The following is a 9830-nucleotide window of genomic DNA, read 5'->3' as shown; positions in this document are numbered from 1 at the left end:
CAGCTAATCTCTGTCACGCTGCCTGCCGGGACCCAAGAGCATGCGTACCAACCCCAGGGCACAAACCCCACACTGGCTGTGAGTTCTACCCTTAGATTTCAGCAACCAATCATCCAGTGCAAACTCCTCAGGCACTAAAAGATCCTAACCACGGAGTCACAGACAGTCCCTGTTGGTACTCCGATCTGTCTCGCCACCCAGGTGAGCTATCCCTCTGGTAGATGGTCCCTTACACTAAGGATCACAGCAATATTCAGGTTACTCCCAGTCCCAAAGGACCAGTCACTTATCCCAGGTCAATGGTACCTTAAATCTCACACCAAAGACATTTGTAGACAATCCTACAATAAATTCTATAGGGATTTATTAACAGGAAAAAGAAACTAGAGAGGTATTGACAAAGTTAAAGCAATAAACCTACATACACAAATGACTTACAATCTTAAGTTTCAGAAGGTAACAGAAGTCTATAATAAACAAGCTCTATATGTCTTTTAAGACTAAGCAACTGGGGATCTCTTGCTTATGCCTAATAAACCTTCCCCCGCCCCCCAGCCCCTGACTCCAAGCAGCACAAAGACAATCAGTGCCTCCTTGTTAGGAGTTTTATTCCCATCCTCTCATGTGTGCTGAGCTGCAAACTCAACGGATGTAAGGAATCCAGTTGCATGACGAATCTTCATGGGATGGGGGGGGAGAGCAGAGCAACAAAGTCTTTTGTCCTTTTTAATGTTCCACAATAGTCCATCTGGTGTCGATGGGCCTGTCCTGCTAAGCAGGATGTAACACCTTCAGTTGCAGATCCATACATCACACTAGTTAAACTCTCTCTCCAGTCGGGTGATTTATACAATTACAGAGGCTTACAATATAACTGTCCAAATACTACTTTGCCATATAGGATACAGATATTTACATTAGATTAAAGATGCAGCAACTCACATGCATTTAATGCAGTCTAAACGCTAAACACATTCTTATCATTCGAATACCTATTTTAACAACACTAATACACAGGGGAGCAAGACTGTTTCCAGCACTGCATTTGGCAGTGTTCAGTGGAGACAGGGACCTTGGCATGAGCGGGCACCTACTCTGCCAGCGTCACAGTCTCACGCGGCACCTGCCGAGAGCAGCAGCCTTTCAAGAGAAGCCAGAGCTCGGACGAGAAAACATATGCAGGACCGTAGCAGACATGGCCTGCCCCCCTCAGCCTTGTCTGCAAACGGAATCCCCTGGGAAAGTAAATAATGCTGGGTGAGAACGCTCCCTGTGGGATTCGCTGCAATCTCTCTCTCTTTTCTTTCACAGCACCAGTGCTGGGAAGAGCTGTGGACCCCGGGGTTTCCCTGCCGCTGCTCATCTCCGTAACATCCCAGCCCTGCCGGAGCAAGGTGCTGCCCCCAGAACACAGAGAGTGGATACAAATTGCTATTTTGCCAGAAGACCCGCTCCCCAGGGATTTCATGGCTGTGGAGTGTTGCAGGTCTGTGCAGTCCGTAGCAGCAGAGAAACCCCCACGGAAAATTAGATCCGAGTACCGTTTTGTTCTGAGATGTGTCTGTCAATGCTGCACAGCTCAGTGCCCTGCGTTGATCTGCGGCACAGCTGCGAGGCGTCTAAAACCAGGTTGTGCTGCCTGTTACAGAGTCACCGTGCCCATAGGAGGGGAGCTGGGGTCTTGTGTATCCTTCACCAAATTCGCACTTGAGTGATGACAGTGGGGTGTCCAAGGGGGTTTACTAGGCCATCACCTGATGACAGTGGGGTACATACAGGTGATGTTACCCATTGCTGCATGCCTGCAGTCTATGTTACCTCCAGGAATGGTAAACAGGAAACCTCCCATTAAGAAACCCAGGACATTCAGAGCAAAGATTAATCTGTAGAGCTGCTCAGGAAATGGCAACAAGGTAGACAAACTTTTTTTTTTGCTTTCTTTGATGTTTTCAGGGGCTTTTGTTGAAAACCAGGAACCCCCAAACCCCCCAAATGTGGAGCTATCAGTTGCTGAAAACTGAAAATTTTGCTCTTTGGCAAACCAGCCCCCCCTAAAAAAAAAAAAATCTTGCAATGGAAAATTTTGGACCAGCGTTCGTAAACTGAAAGGGTGGAAGTTGATAGTTTCTGTAACCAAACTATGTTCCTGTCACAGTTCAGGGCTGCGCTGCACCTCTCTCAGGGCTTGTTCACAGGGCGAGTTAGTGCACGGCAAGCCAGGGTGTGAAGCTATAGCATGTGAACTTGCTGTGCACTAACTTACCAGGTAGACAAAACTTCAGTCTCTCCGGGGGCTCCCTTTCCAGCGATAAGCCGGCGCGTGCACTTCTGTCAGAGTGGAATCTCGCCTTGCACCCCACTTTTACACTGGCTCTGCAGACCACAGCACCATTGTTTCCCTCAGCAGGTCCAGCAGGGTTTGGCCCCATCTATAGACTCCCCCTGGGAAGCTGCAAGCAGTTGATAAACACAGTTTATCACAGCCAAGTATTAGTTATCCATAGGAACATGGCAAACAGGCAGCAAAGGCCATAGGCGGCAGGTTATATGGGCTCGAGGTGCCCGAGCACCAGGAATATTCAGGGCTGGGGGCCCTGCTCCAGCAATATTTGGAGCTGGGTCTCTTCCCCGGCCCTGCCTGGATTGGGTCCCGGCCCCCACGGGTCTCCCCCCACCCCAATTCCCTGCCTGAAAGAAAGCTGCGCGTGACTCTCCCATGCCTGCTTGTGCTGCCTGTGTAGCATATTCCTATGCGGAGCGGCTCCTGGCACAACGGTTCGGTTGTCTGCTGCCCCAGGGTCCTAGGGCCCCCCCCCTCCATCGCCTAATGGCAAGGCAGGCCACCCTTACCCTGCCCTTCCGCCCTAGCCTCTCCAATGCCCCAAACCCCTCATCCCCAGCCAGAGCCCTCATCCCCCTGCACCCTAATCCTCTGCTCCAGCCCGGAGCCCCCTCCTGCATCATGAACCCCTCATGCTCAGCCCCAACTCTCATCCCCCGCACCCTAATCCTCTGCCTCAGCCCTGAGCCCCTCCTGCGTCAGGAATCCCTCGTCCTCAGCCCCATAGCCCTCACCCCTGCACTCCCTCCTATCCCACCACCTCCCAGAGCATGCACCCCCTCCCCCTTCCCACACACCCCTTCCCACCCACAATCTCCCTCCTAGAGCCTGCACCCCTCACCCTCTCCTACGCCCCCACCCCCAGCCCAGAGCCTGCACCCAAACTCTGTCCCAAAGCCTGCACCTCCCACCCCCTTCTGCACACCCAACCCCTGCCCCAGCCTGGAGCCAAACTCCATTCCAAAGCCTGCACCCTGCACCCCTCCTGCACCCTAATCCCCAGCCCAGGACCTGCACCCCAGACCTCCCCCTAACCTCCCTCCCTGAGACTTAGGCAGGTGGGGGCGGAGTTTGGAGGGGGGAAGGTTCTGAGCACCACCAAAATTTCTATGAACTTGCCACCCATGGCAAAGGGGTTGAAGTAGCAAAAGGTCTCCCCCTCCCACTCCCACCACACACACTGTCTTATCTACGTTTGGAATCTCTCCAGAATTAGGTAGGCCCCCGACTTCGCCCTGGTAGCCCTGCTCTTCTGGGGCCAGCTAACAGGCTCTTCCTCTGCAGACCCTGCTTCCCTGGGAGCTTCAGGGAGTGTCTCTTTAAAACCAGCCAGGCCCTTTGGTCTGCATCCACCCACTGCCCCATTTCTTTGAGCCACAAGCCAATTTGGATGGAGACCACACTTCACAGGTCTTGGCCCCTGTACTGTGTGTTATGCACTGGGGCTTGGCCTGTCTATAGCCACTGACGCAAGGTCCAGCAGAACAAAGCCACCGAGGACTGAGTTAACCCTTTGCAGCCATGTGGCAGGTGGCACGATTGCAATCAGAGAGACAACGCATGAAAAAAATCCCCATATCTCCTCTGTTCATCACAGTCCCGCAGACCCTTCTATGCCTGTAGCATATCACAAATGGGCACCACAGACCATGTCTCTAACAGCAGGCGTGGTGCTTTGATACCACGCTAACATTAGCTTTTCCCCTGTGCTCTGATTTCAGCACATGGCCATGTGTGGTTTGCATATAGGAAGACGCGAGCTCTGTTTGTTGGAGTCCCCAGCACAGATGGCCCCAGGCCTGGCTGGCGTCTAGGCACCAGTGCAGTATAAATGCTACGTGTTAATAATAGCCTGGTATATGAATTATGTGGCCTGATCCTGGAAGGTTCCCGAGTGCTGTTAAGTGACCTCAGCACGTCCCAGGATTGGGCCCCTAGTGAAGACTGGAGAATAGTTGCCTTCAGCGTGACTGCTTTGCTTCAGACCGCCAAGGAGAATTCAGAGAGGGCTCAAAGTTTGCCTTCACCTTCCGTTGTCTTCCTGCTTGAATGAGATTCTTGTGGCACAAGATGTAAAGCTCCTTTTCAGCTGCTGCCGTCTGCCCTTAACAAAGGACCCAGCAATGCTATAAGAACAGGGATGTGGTCAGCTACTGCTGTGTCTGCCCCGCAGTCTGGACGCAAACCGTACCAGCCACCTTCCCGTGTGAGTGTCACACTGTGAACAGAGAGAGAGCTGTGAGCCAGGTTCCCTTGAGAAATGCAATGTCACACACAGCCTCTGATCGCGGCAGGCAGCCGTGCGGCCAGGGCAGTTACTGTGAGCGTGCTGGGAACAAAGGCGCTTGTCCCGAAAATGCCTTCCTCTTTGGAGTGAAATCGGTTCTCTTGAACGCAGAAGGCTGACAGAGCTGCCCAGGCCCAGGCACGGTGCTGTGAAGCTGCTGCTATGGGCACTTGGCTCCCCCAGCTTTGACAACACACCTCAATCCAGACCTGCAACATCTTGTCCTATTGCAATCTGTGGTCCTCTCGCCCCACAATGCAGACTGGTCAATACACCATGGTCTTGGCCTGCCGTGCTCCCAGCTGCTCCAGCACAGCTCCCACCCGCTCTGCCAATACACTGCTGTCCTAGGCTGGGGTATCCCCTGCCAGTCCAGTTCTGCTCCCTGCCCCAGCTCTGCCAAAGCACCTGCCTGCAGGGCCAAGTCCCTGCTCGCCCAGCACTGGGGAAGTGCAGAAACAGATATTGCCATTAGCCAACAGCACCACCTAGCGCCAGCTGCCCTTTAGTAACTGTCCAGCCAAACCTTGTTAATTCGGGGGAGTGACTATTGTTTGGTTATTTGCTAATTTGCAAACAACCCAGGGCTGCCCAGAGGATTCAGCCGGGTTTGGGGCAAAGCAATTTCAGGGGTCCCTTCCATAAAAAAAATTGCAATACTATAAAATACTATATTCTCGTGGGGGGCCCTGTGGGGCCTGGGGCAAATTGTCCCACTTGCCCCCACCCCCAGCAGCCCTGAAACAATCCCTGCTCCCTCCCCCAGTAGGGTGACTAGATGTCCCGATTTTATAGGGACAGTCCCGATTTTGGGGTCTTTTTCTTATATAGGCTCCTATTACCCCCCACCCCTGTCCTGATTTTTCACATTTGCTATCTGGTCACCCTATCCCCCAGCAAGTTGCACACATGATAAAGATAGGTGAGAACCAGGGGCGGCTCCAGGGATTTAGCCGCCCCAAGCAGCACCCCCCACCCCCCTCAAAAAGCCGCAATTGCGATCTGTGGCATTTCAGCGGGAGGTCCTTTGCTCCGACCGGGAGTGAGGGACCCTCCGCTGAATTGCCGCCAAATGGCTGGACCTGCCGCCCCGCTCCGGAGCGGCCGCCCCAAGCATCTCCTTGCTAAGCTGGTGCCTGGAGCTGGCCCTGGTGAGAACACCATATCCCGCAATGCGCTCTGTTTCTTTAGGTTGGTATATGAATGTTCCACAGTGTTTTTAGTATGATCTTAGCCCTGCGAGTCCGCACTACAGCCTCTGCTACTAACACTCTGTTACCAAGCGGGAAAGTTGGTGGAGATGAAAAACTGGGTCTGAGAATCATCAGGCTTGTGGATAAAAGGCAAGCAATTGTCTTGGTCAACTTGCTACGTCGGTCACACTGATATTTACCTCCTGGCCGGATGGGGACAAGTGGCACCCTGAGTAGGTCCCTTCGGAAGCATTTGGTTGACGTTCTTTCTGGAACACAGTGGTCTTTCTGACAGTAGTTGGGGCTCACAGCTGGGAGGAAGAGAAAGGGAATGAATAGTAATACCTCGCTGTGATATGGCACTTTTCAGCCACAGATCGCTAAGCGCTTTATAGTGGAGATCAGAATCCCCATTGTAGAAACAGGGAAACAAAGGCACACAGCAGTGAAGTGACTTGCCCAAAGTCACACAGCTGGCTAGTGCCAGGACTAGAATCCAGGAGTCCTTCAGCTTAGTCCAGGGCTGTATCCACTAGGTCACACTGCCTCCAACAGGTCATAGCGCCCTCGATAACAATGGATAGCTGCATGGAATTTAACATATGAAATGGGGTTTATACGGTGACTTTAGGGCTGTGCTCCTTAGCAGCCAAACTAAACGGGGGATGATCTGATGCTCAAAAGCGCTGCTTCCTTCCCCAGGTCAGTTGCTGTTTTGCATGGAAGGGGTCTGCCTTAGTCTGGCACAAAGATTTCCAGAGTGACTGTGTGACCTTGGATGAGTCATTCTGCCTCTTTGTGCCTCAGTTTCCCAGTCAGCAGCACAAGGATCTGGATGCTACAGTAGTAATTAACTCGAGAGTATTCATCACCATGCAATTTTGATAGGTTTCCATGCCCCATTTAGGGCTTATGTCCCGCCTTCCCACCCTGTTTCCGTTGGCGCCAAAGTGTGGCGCCATCGGCCATTTTAAAAAAAAATGTATCTGTATGTGTTTGACTAGGGGAAGTGTTGTGTATGTTTGTGCTTGGGTACATGGAGAGAAAAAGGTTGAATGAAGAGTGTGAGAGAGTGTAAAGAGGAAAAAAGAAAGTCTGAGTAAGGTTTAGAGGAAAAAAAGGAAATTTGAAAGAAGAGAGGTAAGTTATTGAAGAAAAGAGGCTGGTTATGAAAGAATAGAAGAATTTTTGTGTTTAAAGGGTTAGTTAGTTTGAAAGAAGAGAGATTTTCAGTGAGTTTGAGTAAGGAGAGATGATGGTAAAGGCTTAGTTTGGAGAATAGAAAATTTTGAGATAAATGTAAAAGGTGTATTAAATATCAGGATGGGTTAAGAAAAAAATAAATAATATTGAAAACTAGGTTTAAAAAGGGAATTTACTACGGCAAAACTTGTTTGGTAAGCACAGGATAAAGAAGTGAATCAAGAAAGCATTGAAACTATTCAATACCAGTGTAGGTTTAAAAAAAAGAGGTTAAAAGAAAGAACCGGGCAAGAAAAGGGAAAAGAGAGCCCCCTTGGCAAAGGGCAAAGATAGACAGCACATGGTGGGATCAAAGAGAGGGAGAGAGAGAGAGAGAGCGAAAATGACACTGGCGCCAAAGTTTGGCACCATCGATCATTTTGAAAAAAAATTGTGTGTGTTTGAAAAGGGGATGTGTTGTGTGTGTTTGTAATTAGCTACATGGAGAGAAAAAGGTTGAAAGAAGTGAGTGAAAAGATGAAAAAAGAAAGTTTGAGTAAGGTTTAGAGAAAAAAGGAAAGAAAGGTTATTGGATGTGATTGAGTAAGGAGAGAGGATGTTAAAGACAGGTTATTCAAGAACAGAAAGATAGAACTTGAAGAAAAAAAAGATATTTGTTTTTTAAAGGTTAGTTTAAGAAAAGAGTTAAATAATACTGAAAACTAGGTTTTAAAAGGGAAAGGCAGAGCCTGTTTGGTAAGCACAGTGTAAAAAACTGAATAAAAAAAGCATTTAAACTATTCAATACCAGTGTAAGTTAAGAAAAAAAGGGAGAGGTTAAAAGAAAGAAAAGGACAAGAAAAGAGAGCCCTCTTTGCAAAGAGCAAAGATAGAGCGCACACGGTGAAATCAAAATAAGAGAAAGAATAAGAGAGAGAAAGAAGCAGGCAGAGCCTGTTTGGTAAGCCCATGGTAAGAAAGTAAATAGAAAAGCATTCAGTATCAGGATAGATTAAGAAAAAAGTGAGAGGTTAAAAGAAAGAACAGAGCAAGAAAGAGAGCTCCCTCTGCAAAGGGCAAAGATAGAGAGCACATGGTGGAATCAGAAAGAGAGCGAGAATTCTCACCTTTGAAGTCTTTCTGTAGAATGAGGCAACTTTTCTGGTTCAGACCCTCTCACACTTGTTATCACTGCCTTTGGATCAGCCCAATCAGAGGTGGTTTTACAGCAGCGTCATAGACTTTATTATCCTGAACCAATCCTAGAGTCCCAAGATTTTAAACAAGAGCCAACTCCCTCCTTTCCCCCCTCCCCTCCTCTCTCTCCCTCCCTTTTAACTGTTCTAGTCTTATCTAAAGAAACAGACCCCTCAGCATTTTCCCACCATGTAGCCCTTTTACAGAGGAGTTTTTATAAAAGTTAAATCCATAAGCTTTTAGTAACACTCCATTTTAAAAAGTTTTTTTCCTAGGTTTTAGACTAACAGGTTATTTTTTAGTAAGCACAATACGAAGCTGCAGCAAAGCGCCTGTTAGCAAAGCAGCCTGTGTGAGTGAGTGGATCACAGAGAAGGCGTTTGCTTCTTTACCTGCTTTTTAACAAACACAGGTTAAAGTTACCTTAAGCTTTGCAAAGGGATAATGACTTGAAAAGACAAACCTAAGACACATCCCTTTTGTATGTGTTATAATGAAAAAAGAGCAGGCAGAAGCACCCTAGACTTAAAACCCCAGGTTTTTAGTAACAGAATGTTTATAAACCCCTTATTTTGTAAACCATTGAATTAGAAAGAAGAAGATTGCTTCTTCCCCCACTTTTTAACAAAGAGAGGTGAAAGGCTTTTAAGGGAATAAACACTTGAAAACACATGCCTAAATGAAGACACATTTTTTTATTTAACTCCTTTGGCATAAGTGTTTCAATGAAAAAGAATAGGCAGAAACACCTTGGGTTTAAAACCCCAGGTTTTTAGTGACAGACAGTTTATATACCCCTTATTTTGTAAACCGGTGGATTAGAAAGACAAAGAAGCAAAGCGCCTGTTAGCAAAGCAGCCTCTGTGAGTCAGTGGATCAGAGATAAGAAGGCTGCTTCTTTCCCAAACTTTTTAACAAACACAAGTTAAAGTTACTTAGAAAAGACAAACCTAAGACACATCCCTTTTGTAAGTGTTGTAATGAAAAATTATGCAGAAGCACCCTAGGTTTTAAACCCCAGGTTTTTAGTGACAGTTTATATTCCCCTTATTTTGTAAACCAGTGGATTAGAGAGAAGAAGATTGCTTCTTTACCTGCTTTTTAACAAAAGACGGGACTGAAAGGCTTGTAAAGGAATAAACACTTGAAAAGACAGGTCTATCTAAAGACACAGTCCTTTGGTATAGGTGTTTTAATAAAAAAAAAGAGCATGGGTTATAAAAGTAATGTATACTGACAAAAAAGTTTTAGACTAACCTGGGCTATTTTTTTTAGTAAAAACAATGTGAAGCTGCAGCAAAGAAGCCTCTGTGAGTCAGTGGATCAGAGAGAAGAAGGCGGCTTCTTTCCCAACCTTTTTAACAAACACAAGTTACACTAAGTTTTGCAAAGGGATAATGACTTGAAAAGACAAACCTAGAACACATCCCTTTTGTATGTGTTGTAATTAAAAAAAAGAACTGGGAAGAAGCACCCTAGGCTTAAAACCCCAGGATTTTAGTAACAGACAGTTTATATACCCCTTATTTTGTAAACCAGTGGATCAGAGAGAAGAAGTTTGTTTCTTTCCCCACTTTTTAACAAAGAGAGGTGAAAGGCTTGGAAAGGAATAAACACTTGAAAAGACAAG

At 47.6% G+C, this 9830-nt stretch overlaps 1 long non-coding RNA gene across 1 annotated transcript; it reads right to left on the bottom strand.

Annotated features, from left to right (window-relative positions):
• Positions 1-3907: 3907 nt before the first annotated feature.
• On the bottom strand, positions 3908-8355 carry LOC115636494. Its single transcript, XR_003996967.1, has 3 exons — positions 8131-8355; positions 6022-6132; positions 3908-4559 (listed from the first exon to the last, which is right to left on the bottom strand). It is a non-coding gene; the product is annotated as an uncharacterized LOC115636494 (long non-coding RNA).
• Between the last annotated feature and the right edge of the window lie 1475 nt (positions 8356-9830).

The sequence above is a fragment of the Gopherus evgoodei genome, chromosome 17 (assembly GCF_007399415.2).
Source record: "Gopherus evgoodei ecotype Sinaloan lineage chromosome 17, rGopEvg1_v1.p, whole genome shotgun sequence".
In the NCBI taxonomy this organism is placed as follows: domain Eukaryota; kingdom Metazoa; phylum Chordata; order Testudines; family Testudinidae; genus Gopherus; species Gopherus evgoodei.
This window is presented reverse-complemented; position numbering and strand designations above follow the sequence as displayed.